At 36.2% G+C, this 20,621-nt stretch overlaps 1 long non-coding RNA gene across 2 annotated transcripts in view; it reads left to right on the forward strand.

Moving 5' to 3' along the window:
* The first annotated feature begins 6,484 nt into the window (after positions 1–6,484).
* The window catches only part of LOC115278206, a 32,633-nt gene continuing 18,496 nt past the window's right edge, over positions 6,485–20,621 (forward strand). The window contains exons 1-2 of one of the 2 annotated variants that reach the window (XR_003902758.1): positions 6,485–6,529; positions 18,883–18,959. This is a non-coding gene — a long non-coding RNA (uncharacterized LOC115278206). Of the gene's footprint in view, positions 6,530–12,927; positions 13,008–18,882; positions 18,960–20,621 lie in introns of those variants that run through there. The other variant, XR_003902759.1, reaches the window with a different exon arrangement.

Genomic DNA, 20,621 nt, shown 5'->3' on the forward strand with positions numbered 1-20,621 from the left:
GGATTTTCTTGTTTTTGCAGTTCTCTGATACCATTTAGTTAATGTTGACTATATCATTACTCACGCTACCACATCATCCATTGTACCAACTGTGAATCCTGGCTTCTAGGGGCTGTCAACAAGAGTTGCTGCTGGGTTTCATTGATGAGAATCACAAAAGCAGTCTTATCCCTTGCGTGCAGGAAATGTGAAGAACAATTTGTTTTTCTGGTCATGTAATATTTACTTGCCGGAATTTTATAGTGTAAACATAGAAAGACACATCTTCCAATCACTCTTCAGGCTGCAGTCGCTGCATTCTTAGAACACCAATTGCTGTTCGTACACCACCACCTGTAGGGACCCTGGGGTAGGGACAGTGAGCAGTGAGCACAACACTCTCATTGGTGCAAGCAATGTCCATCCCTTCTCTAGCACTGCTTAGGGCTGTCTGTAGAGAAACAGAGCAACCATTGGATCAGAGGTCAGAGAAGACATAGGTTGGCAAGGCCTGTTGGCAATGTGGAATGGCCTCAAAAGTCCTGGGACAAGATAGGTACATCCATTCACCGGAGAGCCTGAAGCTTGGTGTAGAGGCTATAAAGGCGGGGGGGGGGGCTTCCCTGGGTGTCAGCAGCCAGGAGCACCCAGGGATGCCTGGAACCTCATTATATAACCAGGAGTGGAAGCCAGAGGCAATGTTGAAGTCCAAATATGGATGGCCACAGTCACACATGAGCCTATATCCATGACTTACATCTTGCATTAAGTCTGACATGATTGAAATTCCCTCAGATCACTATGTCAGCACTGTTTCGAGGGCTGTCTTCATGTGATCCTGTGGAAGAAATATAATGCCAGAGAACCAGACTGATCTGCTTGCCATGTTGTCCCCTGGAATCTGGGCCTACCACAAGCATAAGCCCCATACACATGAATCTGAGTTCCTCAGGGCATCCGATCAAGACACGTATGGAGGTAGTGGGTCAGAGAGCCCCATAGAACAACCTAGAAATCAAGACTTGAAGACCATGTGGGTCCTTGTCCAGGCTTGGGGCACCCCAATTAGGTGGCACTTGCTGTCCTGACTGGCCCTAGGTACTAAAGGGCCATTAAATGTGGGGCCCTGGGCAGTGTCCCGGTTGTCAAGATCTAAGTGCAGTATTATAGAAGCATTACAGAATTCTGTGTCTCAGTGAAACATTGATTGCTTATATGTGATCACAAAGTTACCAGAGAATTCTAGGAAGATTCTTGTAGTTGTCTTTGTAATTCTTCAGAAAGAGAGGGTAAGAAAATTAACCTGAGTTTTATATACATCAACTATACATTTTCCCACCTTTGGAATTACATTTTGTAAAGCTGACTCTAACTTCCGTTTTTGGACAGCAATTCCATATTTACGTCACACAGAAAAACACATTCCACATTTTGTTTTGGTTACAATGACTAAATGCCGATTACATAATAGAAATGTATGCCTCTTGGTGATTTGGTAGTGGCTAACTGGAATTCCAAATATAAAGGATCAAAAGCGATAGTCCAACATGTAGCTATTTTGATAAACTTCATAATTGTATAATGGTTGTATATAAAAGCCAACAGAAGAACACACTGGGTGATATCTTAATCTTATCCTTTTCTTAAACTTATTGATCTCCTAGATATCATGCTCTCATATTAAAAAGTAATAAATCAGATTCCCAGTAGTAATAATTTCACAGTTAGTCTGAATCCTCCTACAGTTCATCTAATCATTATTTGATCAAATCTAATTCTTACGGAGTTATTGTCTCATAGGAGTGAAAACATTAATGATTTCCCTTTCATAGTGAACTCATTTATTAATGAATCACACCTGCTGGTATGAAGAATTCTCTCATTGGCATCCATGGCATTTCTTTTTTCTTTTTCTAAAGTCATTTATAAATAATCTGTAATACTGGTTCACAAAGAAGGGGTGCTTAGAACAGAGATGAAGGGGGAAATGACTTAAAGCCTAATGAGTAGTTATTAACACAAAATAGATAATAGATATTGGGAAAGCAATTTGCCAATCTGCATCTAAATCCAAGCTCAATAATGTAACAGGAACAAATGAAACTCACTAATCAGAGAAAGGTACACATAAATTGGAAAAGAACCTAATAGGAGCTATTAGGCATTTCACATGCATTATCAAAATCACTTGCTCTGGTTTCAGCCCAAGTACATTTCATTTCAAAGAACAACAACTCAAATCAATAAATATTTAGTAGTGCCTACCATGTTTGGACAAGGCAGTAAGATGAGTTAGGGGAGATATCAGAATGGGTTAGTCATACCTCATTTATTTAAGCTGAATTGACTGAATGGTTTACTTAATCACTGAAATGTCTGTCTAGACTTTAGACTATTAGGTTTTAAAAACAATGTGAGAAGACATTTAGTATTTCGACCAACATGGTTATGATTAGATCAAACATTGCCATTTTTCTCAGTAATTTGTTAAAAATTTTAAGAAACAGAAAAAACGGGTAACATGGAAAGACAGAAAGTGGCTATCATTCTAGAAAGTATGGTTTTGATTTTTAAAAGTAACAAAGAAATGCTTTTATAGGAACTAAAATTCACTTATGGTTTGTGTTATGTTCAAAAGAATAAAGAATTATAAGAAATTAGATCTTTATATATACGAGGATGGCATTTATTCTCCAACTCCAGTTTATTATTTTTGTCTCTCTCAAAATGCTATGATTGAATGAAATTTCCTATTGAAGGGCAAACATGGCATTTTATTATTAAGTGTCACACGAAGGGCATTAGGAAATATACAAGCACCTTAGGGAAGCCAAAGAAACATGTGATTCAGTGTAGGGCACTAAATGATTAATCAGCAAAGCTGTGTTATCTTTTAAATTATTGTCATCCACTTTCGCAAGTGCTCAAAGGGAGTACAGTCCAAGTCTGTGACAGTTTATCACCCAGCCGGAGCTGAATAATAATGGTTTACAGAATTTTGTTGTTAAATTCCTAGAATGTCACTTAAATTAAGAGAGGGGGACAAAAAGTAGGCCTTGAAATAATTAAGCCTGGGGGACTCAGTTGGTTAAGTATCCAATTCTTGATTTCAGCTCAGGTCATGTTCTTATGGGTTCATGAGTTCAAGCCTCATGTTGAGCTCTGTGTGGAGAGCATGGAGCCTGCTTGTACCTCCTTTTCTGTACCTCCCCTGCTCAGGCTTACACTCTCGCTCTCGCTCTCTCTCAAAATAAATAAACTTAAAAAAAAAGGTATTAACATAGAGATACATGCCATTCTGTTGGCCCTGAGTTAGAATAAATGCTCTGTGGATGTTGTATTTAATTTCAACAGCAACTGTGCAAAAGAAAGACCATTCTTCTTTTTTAATGGAGGAAAATTGAAACTCAGAAAATTGAGGAATTTGCTCCAAATCCTGCAGCTTATACATAATAGTGACAAAATATGAATTCTGGTCTATCTGGTTGTCATGAAGCAAGAAAGAACTTTGGATGGAGGTGGCCAGTAGCTATACTTTAGGAACCATGTCTAAGGTACTTTGATTGGTTGACTGATTCATTCATTTATTCAACAAACTTATATTGAGTACTTATTTTACTTTGAAAAGTGGCCAGGCCCTAAAATAACAAAAGATCCCTCCTCCCAAGTAGGGCAAAGTCTAGGTATTACATTTGATATAAGCATTAACTTTCTCAGCCTTCACACTCTACCAAACCAGTGTGTAGGTGATGAGGACCCTCCTACAGAAATTATGTTCATGGCAAAGGACTTCTGCCCACCGGCTGCATCCTCGCTCCCAAGAAATAATCAGTTTTTTTGAGTATATTCTTGACATTTTCTAGGTATTTTGAAATTTGTAGATAACATATTTAAAAATAATAGACAAAGTATTCTTCACTTCTTAAACATAAATGGGCAAAGGAATAGATTTTTGTGGAGATTTTGTGTAGTTTTACTTTCTTTGCATTATCCATCAATTTCCTCAACTGCTATTGCTTTCTGTAATTCCCATGTGCTATGGGTGAACAAGAGCTCTGCCAGGGATTCTAGGGGGAAAAACAGACCCAACTGAAGACCTGCAGGTAGTGTCTTCTGATGGACCAAACTGTCTTTATGCATATTGTGATCTAGTGTCATTTCAGAAGGACTCAACTTTGTAGAGCATGTTTCGGGGGGCTGGGGGGAGGGGAAGTACTGCATTGAGCTTTACTCATAACAACCAGTCCTTTTTTTTTTTTTTTTTTTTTTTAGGTAGCAAACCTTGTAATAATGCTATTTAGGGCTGGGGGATGTAATTGTATTCTGCATCTATAAGCAGAATGTTCTGCTTTTTCTGCATCTAAAAGCAGAGGGAAACAACTGACCCATTCAAGAAGCAAACATAATGTAGAGGTAACTTTCCTTGTTAGACTTTAAAATGACTTAAGACGTTAAAAAATGTAAAATAACATTGAGGTCTGGAATGACCTCATGCTTACAGAGTGCCCATCCTTGAGCAAGAAAAGTTTAATTATGGGACTATGTGGCTTTGGCAAGGTAGAGGGAGATGATCTATAACCTTTTTTTAGATTCCAGAGACGCTGTGGCTCAAAAGAGGCTCATACACCTCTCTTGTATCTAGTCCAACTTCTAGAACAGTTGTGACTGAACCCAAGACCTAGTCTGTCATCCATGGCCAAGTTTGAAGTGGTTTATTAAAGTCCATGTTAGTGCCTTTTCTATTGCACCACCTTCCCTGGCTTCAACTAATCTTGTAAAATAGGTCTTTTTCATATACAGACCTTTTGCCTTAAAACTCCACTTTTGCCCTATTTCTTGCAGAGACATAAAAACCCTTCCAGGGGCCTAAGAAGGGGTGGGCCTAAAGGATTCCCCACCTACCCTTCCAATAGAACAGTTGGGTTTCTATTTTTGTATTGGCATTCTGAATAAGTTTTTTCTTAATATCAATTCTCCTAGAATAAAAAACATTTCTTTCAGGTTTATAAAATAATAAATATGGATTTGAGGCCACAACGTAGATATCACCTTGTGGTCTAAGTGTGGAAGCTTCTTAAAGCTGCATAGTACATAGTTGCACGATGATCCATGACAACCTTAAATATATGGTGATACTCTGGGCCATAATTCTTCCAAAGGGTTTTCGAAATTGGAAAACATGTTCCCAGGGTGATTTACCTCAAGACAAACCATTTAATGTCTTATTCCCCCATCACATTCTGTGATTTTATAAGGTGAGGCATTTGATTGTCTCATATTGGACAGTGAATAGGGATACAGAAGAGCTTCTGAATTTCTCAAACAAAACTTCTGGTAAAAACTCACAAAAATACTATCTCAAGAAAAAAAGATACTTAGCAACATTTGTCTTTAGATACGAAAATTGAGAAAAATTATCAGTTTCATGGAAGAAATATATCTTTTTTTTCAAGTAAAGTGAAACAAAATTTTGTAGTGATTTTCTTTGAATGGTCTTTTAATTCATCCAGATAAATAATAATTCACTTGACAGTAGAAATGCTATTCTTTCCATCTGCCTCCTCATTCCTACCACTTTACCTCTGGTTCTATTGATGTTAACCTGTGCTCAAAGTTGGGGCTACAGCAAAGCAGAGGGCATATTGAGAACTGCTGAGAGATCAAGAAGCTTTGACGTACACATCTTCTACCAATTCATACTTGGCCCCACTGAACCCCCGTTTATTTTCTTATGTATTTTTGTATTATTCATCTTTCAGAAAGTAGTAGCCACATTTCCTAGAACACAGACTAACTTATTTCCTCCTCAGTGACCCAGCCCTTAGCAAACTGAGATGAAAGAGTTCTGAGTTTATTTGAAAGAAAAGCTGAAGTCAGTTCAAGGGAGAAGTTTCCTAAATTCCTTTGTGTGTTGAAGTAGAAGAAAGAAAAACATCTCACCAAATGTCTACAGTTATCTCCAACCTCTCAGAGAAGGTATTTGGCATGCCACCATAATTACATATTTCTGAAGCTCACTGTACATGTAATGTGATCATTTTAACGGAGAGGAATTACCTGAATAGATTGAACTATAGTGCAGTGGAGACCTAGCACATATTTATACCATTGATAGTAACGTGAAGGAAATGTGGAAACTTGGCAAGGTGAACAAGCAGTCGGTACTGTCAAGTAATTATGGAACACTTAGAAGCCCACAGGTAAGTACCTCTTCAGAGCTGGCAGGCATAAAAGGATCATTAATTATTCTCTTCACTGGTGTTTTTCTTTGACAAGCCATCTCAAATCTAGTGGGGAAAACAGGGAGACGGGCTGGATACAATGTTCTCAGTCAGCCAAGGAGTAAGAACAAAAGAGAAAGTAGAATTTGGGCAGTTTTCAATACATCAGGGACCTGTGTGGTTATCTCAAATTCCAAAGTGCTTGAAAGGACTGAGGTTAAAATAGAACAGCAATGGTCTTGAGGGTGATGACAGCAACCAGAATAGTCGGGGCCTCCTATACTTGGCTTGGGGAAGAGGCGCCAAGTCTATTCAGACACTGGAGAGAGGTATGTTTCTTAAGCGGTATATCTCCAGGGACCCAAGCAAAATTACAAAGAGAGAGTATGCACCTGCTATAGATATGTTTGTAAGAAGAACTTTGCACTACAAACTTAAATTCACTTCACCCGAGGATTTCGCTTTTGATATAGTGAAGATGGCTACAGAATACAAATGGGTATGAATCTGAATCAATGACTGTTTCTTCTTTTTCCCTTCCCCTCCTCCTCCTCCTCTTCCACTTCTTCTCTCCTCTCTTCTCTCCTTTCTCATTTGCTTTCTATTGAGCAAAATATACATTGACGATACTGAAAATAAAGTGCCCACCCTCAAGAATTTAGAAAATTAGCAATTTGGAGGTAAAAGTGAATATTTGGGGAAACAAAGAGTACCTAGAATAAATAGGCTAACTGTTGTTTTTAGGCATAGCATGGTTGAAATAGGGAGCTACAACAGTGAGTGCATGGTATTACTTGGTATCTCACCACAGCTCCTGGAGCTTTGATGGAACTGCCTACACATTAAGGGTAGAATATTGAGCAAGGTGTATTTCATCCAGTTCCAACGTTTGCAGGTACTCTTCTGTTGTCTGAGGAAGGAGACATGATAGCTAACATAGCTTTAGCTTGTTATCACTTCATGATTGCAAGAAAGGTAGATAAAGCTTGAAAAAAATTGTTTATCTTTTTTAACATAGCCCCTAGGAAAACACATCAATATTATACCTGCAGTTTACAACCTAGAATTCAGTCAGAGTAGTGAAACCAGACCTGTGGCAGTCTTATACCATGAATCTCCTATGTCTACTCATGTTTTCTTTCATAATTTATTACTAATTAATGATCCAGGCATTTTGTGTATAATCCTTTCTTCTATGGAAGTGAGTTTGAGGGATGCTAATTTTCTAACCAGAAAAAGTTGAAGGATATAAAGACATATTAGGGCTAGAGTTAAGTTCCAAGACAAAGAAAGACTAGTTGTTTGTAGGTATGATTAGTCAGGGTACCAAACACAGACAGCATTTACAAGCTACACAGGGAAACCATCCACATGAGCTAGTTGACAATCAGCGAGGAACTTGGGCTCAACCTGGAGTTTGGCTGAACTTGTACTCAAACCTGGAGTTTGGCCAGAAAGGAATGATACTGTGGCAGACAGGATACAAGTTCTGGGGATGAAACAGATGTTAATATTGACAATAGGATTTGTATATTAAATTATTCTAAGTGAATTTCTGTGATTAAACTGAGTATCACTACATGTTTGTGTTTAGTTCGTGTTCTTTAGGGATATTTGAAACTACTGAAAGGAAAAAGAAGAAATAATAATAGATATAATGAAAGAAAAATATTTCTGAATAAAAGAAACCTAAACATGTTCAAAAAGGCTCACATTATACCTGGAAGAATGATAAAAAAAGGAAACTATGCCTCAACTCACACACTATGATTTTTTTTTTCTTTCAATTCTGAGGAAAAGCAAATCTTGTAGGAAAAGTCTCTGGGAGACTTCCTACAAAGGAACACAGATTGGATCAGTTTTGTATTTCCCTGCACTTTGAGATACCACAGGAAATTAGACCTCCACAGCCATAGGACCAGGAGGGAAAGAATTGTGCTACAAGAAGTCTATACCCAGAAGCTTTAGGCAAACAGGCAAAAGGCAGGCATTCTTTCAGGAAATTTTCTAGGAAAATTACCCTAAAATATGCTGTAGCCAAAGGATAGAAGATCAAAGTAAAAATTCAGAGTCCTAGAAGAAATGATTTTGGATGGCACTTAAATCAGTTAGAAATAAAATTAGGTTGAATACCAAAAGCAGTCCTTGTAAATGCTAAAAATAATTCCAGATTATAATAATAAAAGAAAGAGAAGACTTTTCTAAAGGGATATAAATATCTCCTAAATACCTAGAAGTATATTGGCAGTATCAACAGAAGGCTTCATTCTTTGAGAACAACAACAAAAAAATGCATATTTCTAAAGAACTTCTAGTGTACCATAAGTTTTAAAACTCCAAGAGTATGCACGTATCAAATTCCTTAGATAAGCATGCAAATCTCTAAAAACAAAAACCACAGTTCACATAACAAAAAAAAACCCTCCAAAATATAAAGAAAACATGAAAGAATAGTAAAACTGTAAGAAATGAAATTTCATAATTAAGATTATTTGTACCAAACACTCTAAGAATAAATAGCTTAAAATTCCATAATAAAAGGCAAAGATCAGGTAATAAAATAAACTCTATCCATTATTTCTTACAAGAGATAGAAGTAATCCTAAATAACACATCATGAACAAAAGAAAAAGACTTAATAGTTTATATGAAAACACTAAACTATCTTGTTTAGTTGGTTGGTTTTAGTCTGGATAAAAATAATTACCTTCAAGGTAGTAACCAAGAATCTCTCCCTATTTAGGACAACCTAATTCTTAGATATAGACAGATCTGAAGCATGAAGGGTCTATTTTCTTTGTATGACTGCTTGAGATAGAATTTACTGACTATACTTGTAAATTAAGATGACTCAAGATATATCCTACTGAGTGGTATATTCACTCAAGGGAGCCTGGTGTTGCTGTGAGCTACTAAAAAAATATCAGTTGATTTCAGTCTAGAGATTTTCATACTTAGAGCATGTGCATTTTCAAATTCCTGTAAATGCATAAGGATTTTCATGACTGTATACAAATACATATCATCAATGCACTGTGCCCCCTGATACAAAAAAAATCACAGTGAATTTCCTACCCTCATCTGTTGCCTCACGTTCATTTCCTGTAAAATCTACCCTACCTCATCTAAATAGCCTAAAGAAACTTTGACAGCTTTCCAAGCAATTTCTCTCTAGAGAAACAAATAGCAGGCTTCTTTTTTCTTCTTTCTGCCTATTTCTGCATTTTCATAGGAATCAATGATTCAAAGCAGAGCTATTATCAACATAGAGATGCTGAAAACCCAGAGACAACACAAAGAAGCATTAATTTTCTTTTTAAAAGGGGGTTATGAGTTAGGTAATACATCCAGGAATAGATAGAGTTTTAATTGGAATTACTGCTATCCTTCTAGAACTGCTGGAGCCACAATGTTGCTGAATCAGTGACTTTCACTTCTAAATTAACGAGCTGGGTGAGATGGACAGGTGCAGCTGACCATTAATTTCATCCTGAGGGAAAGTAAAGGACAAGGAGTGAGATTAAAAAAAAAAGAATAAACAATAAAGGATTGCAGGACTTTTAGTCTCTACAATAAAAAACTCACTCCCTGCCCACTTAATTTTCCAGACCAATAGAGGATGTGCTAGGATTTTTGAAAGTAAATCCTTATGTCTTTTAACAAATGGCTTCTCATGAGGATGAAATACTCTGTTTTATAAATGAAACTCTGCAACTGGTTTTGAGTAGTCTGTTTTAAATGTATGCAGGTGTATTGCCTACATTTTGACGGTTAAAAAAATGTGACTGAATTGGATCACTGACCCGTGGTTTTGTGATCCTCACAGGCTATGAAAGAAGGAAAGTTCAGTGCATTTAATCCATCAGCTCCTCTCTACCTCCACCCAAAAATACATGTTAACATCTGGAATGCACCATTCCATATTTTTCTCTACATCCAAGGTTTCCATTGTTATTGTTCATTTTCTAAAAAATGGTATGTTTACTTTTCTGTATCTTGTTCTTATTTACTTGATACTTCCCAGAAATTTCTCCGAGATGAATTACTATAGTTCATATTCATTCTTTTTAACAGCTGCATATTATTCCCCACAGATAAGCCAGCATTATTTAACCATTCTCCTTTGAATCATTTTATGTCCTTTGGAATTTCCTTTCTTGATTCATTCCCTGAATGAGGCTGCTGGCTCAAAAGGTATACCAATGATTAATTTCATGAAATGCTGCTAGATTGATTTCCAAAAAGGGCCAGCACCTCATATTCCACTATTGCTATTTTCTCACATATATGTTCTGAGTTTTAATTTTTGCAACCTTTTGTTTGTATTTTCCCTATTAGTGAGTGAGCTGCTTTTCATACACTTTTGGCCATCAAGATTGTATGTTCCTGAATTGCTTTCAATATTCCATTGGTTTGGTTTCTTGTTGATATGAGAAATAATGTTTATGTCAATTTAAATATTAGTCCTATGACTATTTGCTTTACCCATTTTTTCAAAATATATCATTTATTAATTGGCTTTGCTTTTGATAAGTTTGCTCTATATCTATTGTCTTAAAAAAATTTTTATGTTCTTTTATTTGTTTTTGAGAGATAGAGACAGTGCAAGCAGGGGAGGGTCAGAGAGAAAGGGAGACACAGAATCTGAAGCAGGCTCCAGGCTCTGAACTGTCAGCATAGAGCCCGACATGGGGCTTGAATCCACTAACCGTGAGATCATGACCTGAGCTGAAGCCGGACACTTAACCGACTGAGCCACCCAGGCGCCCCTCTATTGTCTATTACATTTTTCCAGATATCTTCATATTTTCTCATATGAATTTTATTTTATATTTTACATTAAAACATTTATCTGAAAATTACATAATTTCTAGTTTTACTTTCTTCTAGAGGGCTGGCCAATTGTCTCATTTGCTAAATAATTAATTCTTTTTGTACATAATTGAAACACCACCTATTTCCTCTATTAAACTTAATAAATATATATGAATAGTAGGGTACACTTCTGGATTTTTTCAGATCAACTTGTGTTATTTATTTCACATTTCATTGGATTATGATCATAGAGACCAGTGAAATACCAACTTTTGAGCAATTGTTAGATTTTCTCTGTGACCAAATTATAGACTATTCTGTAAACGTTCCATGGACAACCAAAAATTATGTATTTTCTGTTTGATATGAGGCTCTCTGTAGCTATTAATCAGGTTTGCTGACTATATTAGTCAATACTTCTATGTTCTTATTTATTTTTTTAATTTATGTCTAATTTAGTGTACATTTTTAAACTTATAACCTTTGACTAATTCAGAGGTGTATAGAAACCTCACATGATACTACATTGCAATTTTATAAATCCTGCCCTGCATTTCTAATAGTTCTTGCTTTAGATATTTAATTGTGAGAATGTGTGGTACATGTGCACTTATGTCTGTGATATTTCCTTTATATCTAACTTGAATCACTAAGTGTCTATTTTATCCTATATCGTGCCTCTAACCTAAACTGTCACCTGGTGTGGTATTAACAGTGCCCACTCTCTAGTCTCTTTTTGTGTGCGTTGTTATGGCTTAATCCACTCTTCATACTCAACCTTCCTTTATCACTTCATTTGAAATATTTTCAGGTAAATAGCCTATAGCCATGCTTTGATTCTGACTTAGAATCTATCTTTTCTAAACTAATTCAGTTCACGTTTAGTGTAATGGCTGATATACTTGATGTAGTATCTTCCATCTTACTTTCCTATTTGTCTTACATCATCCCTCTGTTTATTTTTGTCACTTTTATTATATTTTCATTTAATTTTTCCTCTTGTAAATTAAAAAGTTCTTTATTACTTTCTTGTACATTAATGATTGACTTTCTTTTCTCCAATGACAAATTTTTATACTAGTCTTTGAAAACTCATTCACTAGAACTTTTTTTTTTAGGCTTATTTATTTTGAGAGAGAGAGAGCGCGCAAGCAAGCGCACACACAAGCATGAGTGGGGAAGGGACAGAGAGACGGGGAGAGAGAGAATCCAAGCAGGCTCTGTGCTGTCAACACAGAGCCCCACATGGGGCTCTATCTCATGAACTGTGAGATCATGACCTGAGCCAAAATCAAGAGTCTGATTCTTAACTTACTAAGCCACCCAGATGCCCCACTCATTAGGATCATCTATTTGTCACCATTTCCACCCATCGCTTCTTGATTTTTATGAAATAATTTAACATTTTTATATTTTAAAATTATCAAGTTTTTTATGGAATTGTTTAATTTATTAGTATATACTTTCTCTGTCCTAATTTATTTTTAATTCACTACTCTGTAGCATTTTCCTTGGGAGTAGGTCCCTTGTATTCTAGAACTCATCATGAATCATACAATACATTTTAAATCCTCCAGTGCATCTTTAATCTGATGTTTAATATTAATTTAACTGCAGTCTTTCATAATCTCACCTCTCTCCCTTTGCATGTTATCCTGTTTTCCCTGTTTTGTTTTTAATCAGTTTGCTTTTTCATTTTCTGATTCATGAATTCAGTGGAGACTGCCAAAAACATATTTAATGTTTTGTTATCTGTAATACTTTTCATAGTGTTTCTGAGTATTTCAGAGACAAGATGATTTATTTTCCCTTGTTCAGTGACGTTTCCACTCATGCTTTGCTTCTTAATGTTTTTTTTTCTTTTACTTCATTCTGTTTTCTAACAAGGAGCATCTCTCTAGAATCACCATTTGTCAACAGTCAGAATGTCTGTATTTTCCTCATCTACTTGAATGCCTGTCCAATCCCATTCTCAAACCTACAGCTGAGAAGGTAACCAATGGCTACATCATTTCTGTGGTCTAGATAGCATTAATCTTCTGTGGCCCTGCTAAGTCAAAAATAGCATCTTCCTCTTCCTCACCAGTACATCTCTGATATTTGGGATCACTAAATGTAAACAAAACAAAACAAAACAAACTTCAGTGACCATTAAGCAGCATCAACAGAAATCACCTAGAATTCTTTATGTTCAGGATGGAGGATGTTGGCATTCACTTCCTACTTCCTATGTTGGTGGTTTTCCAAAAGCTGTACTTTCTAATAGGACACAGTAAGAGAAGAGAGAATTTCCAATGGTAATGGCCAGGGACAAGGCAGTGGGACAGTGGCTTCTATGTATTCTGAAGGGCAGCAGACTGCGGGTAGAGACTGGGTACCCTCCTTACACACCCCCAGGCAGGCATAGAAAAAGTGGCCACTACGTACAGCTTTAAGTGAGCCTAAATTTATCTATAGGCTGACAGGCAGCGATAGTTATTTAGCAAATAATTTTTGCGTATTAGTGTTTCTTAACTCTCTCTTTATAGACACATTACTAACAAGTTAGGAAAAGCTACCTGGTAGTTTATGAGGCATAGACCATTTGCACTCCTAATTGGACTCTGAATTCTGTCCTCCATAAACACCTCTACTCTTTTGTTTTACTAACTCTCAATTCCTTCTTGCATATTTACTATTTTCCTCCCTACCCACTCTTTCTTTTAACAAGTCTCCTTAATGTTTTTTATTCTTAAAATGAGCAAGGAAACAACAAACACACCCACAAACCAACCTAGTAACACCTCACACTTCCTTTCTTCCACAGAAAAACTTCTGAACAGTTTATACTCCTTACCTTTTTTCTCCAATTCCCTTTTTTTTTATAAATTAATTACATTCTATAGTTTTACCATCAATATTCTACTAAAATTACAGTTTGTTTTTTAAAATGATTTCTTAGTGTCTGCCCATCACTCCTTCCCACCGTCATCTTTCTGTTTGGCTTCTATGCAGCATTTAATTTCAATGAAGATTATTTTTTCTGAGGAGGTAGGTAGCAGAAATATAAAAGGAATTTGAAGTCAAGATGATAGAAATTAGAACTCTGGATTTACTCTTTTTATCAACTATGTAAACTTCTTTAAGCTTTCTAATGATCAGTTTCCTCATAGTAAGAAGGATGGGCTACGTTCTGCTGCATTGACAAATAACTCCCAAATCTTAGTTTGAATTAACCAATTATTCTCCTTCATTCTGCATGTTTATCACAGCTTGGCTGGGGACTGTGCTCACAATTATCATTCAGGCACCCAGGCACCCAGGCTACCTTGCACTTTCCAATCAGTGAAGCAGGTGCAAGTGACCGAGAGACACACAAATTATTGACATTCACGTTTCAGTGGCTAAAGTGACTTATATAGCTGTGTCTAATTTCAGTTGGGAACAGTGCCTGGAGTAAAACTGGAAATATTTGCAGAACAGCACTAATGACTACTAAAATCTAGGAGTTGTTTTGGGAAGCAAGTGAACATCTGCTAGCTCCATTTTAAACTTCTGTTTTGGCTCTTTTGTCATACGATTCCAAAATGTGGATCTTTTCCTTTATTCTTTGCTGCCCTTCCAATTTTATCTCTCTCTCTATTTTTTTTTTTTAACAACCTAAGTGTCTTCCATAACTCCAACCATCACCTGTTTTACTGCAAAATCTTCAAATCAAAAAACAAATTGGCTCTACCTGGGCATCTTAGCTAGTATATCCATCACTGAATTCTTCATTCTATAAACTTCCCTCCTATTGTGCAGTTTTTATTTTATGTAAGGGGTCACCATTATCCTAGACTATAAATTGACCTACTAATATATGCTTTTCCTAACCTCCTCTATTCCCCCAAGCCTAAAGTCTTTCCCATTTCCAACTCTGGTTAATTTTTTTGTCATCAACATCTTTCATTGTTTCCATACTTCAATCCCTATGTCTCTGTTCTACCTGGCATTCAGAAAAACCCACAATAATGATTGAGTCAAAAAACTAAAAAGCAAAAGCAAAGCAATACTAAACTCTCCCACGGTTTCCCATTATTATAGCTGGCTTGGAGGAGCCATTGAAGATTATGTAAGTAGTAAGGAAAGTACAGAATAGTTTGTGTCAGAGATGTTAGGGCCAAAGTGGGGAAGTAGCACTGGGGAGAGAAAGGAAGAGACAGATGAGAGAAGTTGTCAGTAGATAGAATCAATGGCATTCAAAGATTTATTGGATTGGGAAGCCTGGGTGACTCAGTTGGTTAAGTGTTGATTCAGCTCAGGTCATGATCTCACAGTTTGTGGGTTCATGCCCCATGTCCGGCTCTGTGCAGACAGCTCAGAGCCTGGAGCCTGCTGCCGATTCTGTCTTGGTCTCTTTCTCTGCGGCTTGTGTTCGCGCGCGCTCTCTCTCTCACTCAAATCTAAACAATAATATTTTTATTAGAAAAACAAAGATTAATTGGATTAAAGCAGAATTATTCAACTTTGACATCAGAATCATTTAGGGGACTTTTCCAAAGCCATGGTCTTTATCCTGAGAGATATATTTAAATTGATTGGGGGTTACAAGTAGGCATCTTCATTTATGAAAACAAATCTTATCAAGTAATTCCATGAGTAATGAGGATTGAATATGAGGTACAGAAGGAGTAAAATTGAGGTGCCTACTTTGCTGGCTAGCAAAATGATGAGGATAATTACAATACAGAAAATAAAGGACAGGTTGGGAACGTATGAGAACATACTGATTTTGTCCAGTTGTTCAATGGAAATTGGGATCTAGAGCTCAGAAGAGAGACTGGAATTGAATGTAGTGTAGGAGTAAAGGAGATTATTGTTAGATTTCTGAGAGATAATGACCCTAATAGTAAGTGGAAAGAGTAAAACCAGAGAGGAAGCTTGGTGAATGAAATATTATAGGATCCTATAACAGTGTCAAACTATTTTCTCCTGATAAATTGAGAAATTTTATAAATCTTGTGCTTTTAAAAATGATGTCTACATTATTTATATGATAATTTATAGTTTATGCAATTTATATGTATAAGTTATTTGGTTAAATGAAATGGACAGAGAACAATCTAAAAAAATTAACCATAATTATATTCACATTATAATTTTGTGGTCTATAAATTATTACTCGCGGCTTATCATAAATGCATATTTTTCTATCTCACTAGTACTCCCATTTTAATCTCACATATCTTATATTTCACAATAGGAAACCAAGGTTAGCCAGTATTTCCACACAGTAATACTTCAAGGAGGGTATAATTTTGGGGGGTTTCTTATACATTGTCAGTGGGAGTGTAATTGGGGCATTTTCTCCTGAAGTTGAGCACTGATATTACCATGAGTCAGCAAATTTGACTCTAGGGGAAACCTCCACTAACGAGAAAATTTTGCGTATTTACAAAAGAAACACGTACAAAAATATCCTTAATTTTATTTCTAATAGTAAAAACTGAACATAGCTCAAATGTCCATCTATGAGAGAATGGATAAACTGCATATTCATACCGTAGAATATTAACAGATAAAGAGAATAGATTAAGCAATGAGTAATAACATAGGAAATCATAGCAATATAATATAGGAGAAAAATTAGTCCCAAAAGATTATATGTAGCCTGCTATCCTTTTTGGAACATCAAAAAGAAATAAAATAAACTAACAAATGCAGATGCAACAAATTAGTTTCAAATGAAAGCTAGAAAATGATGAACACAGAATTTTGGATGATGACTATCTTGTGTTGTAGAGCCAAGAGGGATGTGCTAATGGAGGAACGGTGTAATTAAAAAATTTTTTTAAATGCTTTTTATTTATTTTTGAGAGACAGAGAGAGACAGTGCAAGCAGGGGAGGGTCAGAGAAAGAGGGAGATACAGAATCTGAAACAGGCTCCAGGCTCTGAGCTAGCTGTCAGCCCAGAGCCCGACGCGGGGCTCAAACACACAAACTGTGAGATCTGACCTGAGCCCAAGCCGGATGCTTAACAGACTGAGCCACCCAGGCGCCCCAGGAACAGTGTAATTAGATGTATGTTACGCTCAACATTGTAGCTTTTGTTTTGAGGTGGTGAATTAACACATGCTTGTTATATTAGTCAAAAAACAAATTGAATAACCCATAAAAGCAAGCCAGGTATGGATCAGTGATGTCAATGTCATGGTATGGGGATATAATCATTTAATACTATACATCTGAGGTTAAATGGAGAAAAAATATTTGAGTGGTTTATAATTGAATCCTAAAGGATAAGTTGCTAATTGTGCTCTGTTGTGATTATTACATAGTACTTTGTTTTTAGCTGACAGATAAAGTCTCAGTGCGTATGGTCAGAGACAGGGACAAGAACCTCTTGTTCAGAAATGTTACCTTTGCTGGATGCAGAATTCTTATTTTTAAATCGCTTGTGTTGAGATCTAATACAGAAATCATTTGCTTCACTATCTGTTTGCTTGAGTTTAGGAAGAGTTCATTTCAATTTGACTTTTCTTTCTCTAGGTAAGAACATGTATTTGAGGCTCAGAAAGCATTGTTAAAAACTGTAAATTCTGAATCTTTCAAGCCAGAGTTTACTTGCAAGTTTCCTTTCTCCTTTTTCTCCCCCTCCCCCTTCCTTCATTTCTATACAACTGTGGTAGGAACAATAATTTTTTTATGCAATGCCATTTTTCACACTTTAGTTAATTGCCAAAGTTTGTAGGAAATTATGTTGATAACAGTGGCCACTCACCCTATATTTAAGCCTGAACTAACTACTGGTCTCTGGATTCCCTTGTATTTGGAGATTACAAACCTTTTAAGCAACTGGGTATTTTTATTCACCTTTTTATTCAGTACTCAGCACAGGGTGAGTTCCTTGTGTGTTTATAGCAGAGTATAAATAAGGAGGAGGTTCAATCAGGAGGCTTTTGTATTTCAATAGGCATGTTATATTCATTTATGTTGAGTGGCACTCACATCACTAGAGGGCTTATTCTTTGTTGGTAGTCATTTTGCTGGATTGAAAGCATTCCTATGTTATAGTTTAAAATTATCCATATTCTTCATGTTTGCTTTCCTTGAAAACTTGATTTCCAAGGAAAGAGTGCCTCTTGGCAGTTATTTTACATGCTAACTGTGTTGATCCCATTGGAAATTAGATTGTATTACAAAAAAAAAAGATATTTATATATAGGGTGGGTGTTCAAGGTCTTTCTCTGGATATGTTATTATTCAGTTGGTGTGCATTAGTAGGGGTACTGATTATTAAGTATTGAAATTCTTCTGGAGCACCTGACAGGCTCAGTCCTCTAAGCATCTGATTTTTGTCTCCTGTCATGATTTCGTGGTTCCTAAGTTCGAGCCTCTCATTGGGCTGTCTGCTGTCAGCACAGAGCCCACTGTGGATACTCAGTCCCCCTCTCTCTCTGATCCTCCCCTGCTTTCTCTCTCTCAAAAATAAACAAACATTGAAATTGTTCTAAACTGATTAAATATCCTTTCGCCTGAGACTCAAATACCCCTCCATTTTTCCAGACTCTCCTCTAAGACCTGCTACCAAATGGGTAACACATTGCAAATGGGATTTGGTCTAGCTGTATAGCAGTGTTTATCATTACAGTCATAACAGCAATCATGTCATTCCTATTAAATAATTTTGACTCTCACCACACATATGCCTCTTTCACTATACAAATAATGGTTTAAATCTTCATAGGAAAACTGAGGACTGCTCAAATCTTCAAGAAGCAATAGCTAATTAGTAAGGTTAATTTAGCTCGATAATTACAATCGTGATGAATGTAATCCCTAAGGCTTATAAAATGCATTTTAATAAATGTAAATAATGCCTACCCTGTTTTTTACATCATTCAGCAGATGAACACTCATGTGCATTGGCCAAGAAATAGACATCGACACAAGGATTCAAGATGACATCTTTTTTTGGGAAGGTAAAGAAACACCAGCATGGAAACAGGAGGGTGAAACAGGGAGGGAGGCAGCCCATGAAGCATCTGTGTTCACACAGTGTGAGAGAAGCTGAATCCCACAGGGAATCTCGGAGAGCTGTTGAGATGTGTGCTTCAGAATTACTCCACTGGTGGGCTGAGGGAGCCGAGATATGTAGACACTCACACTACTGGTCATTGGCCGAGGGCTGTTCCTCAGAAGGTTAATTCCTTGGCACTTCTGATCTGTGAGCCCCACAACAGAGCAGCCTTCTAGGAAAGCCTTCAGGCATGTGAAAGTCCTGCTTTCTGAAGGGATAAGGACCGAGGGGGTATGGGCTGGGCACGGACAGGAGCGGCCAAAATTACTTCATTTTCATCAGAGTTAGGTTCCATGTCCTGTAGTTCTTGAATTGCTCTTTTAATCTATCCTCATCAAAGATACATTTTGCTATGATAAAGAACTATTTATTTTTAGCCTTTTAGGGAGAGATGGATTGAAAAGCTTCTTTAGAAAAGGTCATGTTCCTTAAAATAAAAAGGCTTAGTAAATTTTAAATCTTTGAGGATTTAACTTGCCTTCCAATTTCCAGATTGCCTTCGATGTTCCTGCAAGGCAATATTTATTTCCATCTGTGCAACCATCAATGTGTTCAGTGGGTACCTTTTTTCTCCCAAATATTTAAAGAATAATAGAGTAGGGTTTCTCTCTTCTGTACCACACATGTAGATGTTGCAGAATTTGTATCATTACAGAAATCATAGTGATAGCAAGTTCAGACATCCCAACCATACAGTGTCATCATAATAAGCTGTTCTAGTTTAGCTGATGATAATGTACTTTAAACAAATAAATGTGTTTAATAATATACCCAAAGTATTACCATCATTTCAGGAAATCTGGATAATACAAAAACATATATAAAAAATAAAAATCACCTATTTTACTCTTCAGCAATAACCACTACCACCATTTGTTGTGTTGACTTATAGTCTTTCCTTATGTCCATTTATTTATTTCTTATGTCCATTATGTCCACTTATTTCCATCTGATTATGATTTCCATATCATTAAAATACTATGTATAAAGACTTTTTGTCATTCTACAACAACATGCGTTTCCCCTGGATTAGTAGTTTTTAAACTTTAGTGTACCTCAGAATCACCTACAGACTTTGATAAAACAAAGATTGCTGGGCTTTTTAATTGGGTGGGTCTAGGATGGAATCTGAGTATATGCAAATTAGAGAGTCTAACAAATTTCCATATGCGGTTGATGCTGCTGAGCTGAGGACTATACTTCTAGAACCAAGTTTTATAAAACTTTTTATGCATTCGGTGAAGGTAATTTTCTGTTTGATTAGTGCATGGATACACATTCATGCTTATTTCATAAAATTCTTCCAGTTTTATGAATTTTATATGAAACTTATACATCAATAAAAGTTTAAAGAAAACTTGCTTATAAAGACTTAAGTAATATTATTTCTATGCATGTGATGTGGTTTATTCAACCATGCCCTTATTTTCAAGCTTCTACTGAATATTAGTATATTCTACTATTAAAATCCTAATATTAATATGTTAAGATCTTAGAGAATTTCAATGTTTTGTAGAATATATAGATAAAATATATAACAAATATAAGATAAAAATGGATATAA

Source organism: Suricata suricatta, chromosome 14 (assembly GCF_006229205.1).
Source record: "Suricata suricatta isolate VVHF042 chromosome 14, meerkat_22Aug2017_6uvM2_HiC, whole genome shotgun sequence".
Lineage (NCBI taxonomy): Eukaryota > Metazoa > Chordata > Mammalia > Carnivora > Herpestidae > Suricata > Suricata suricatta.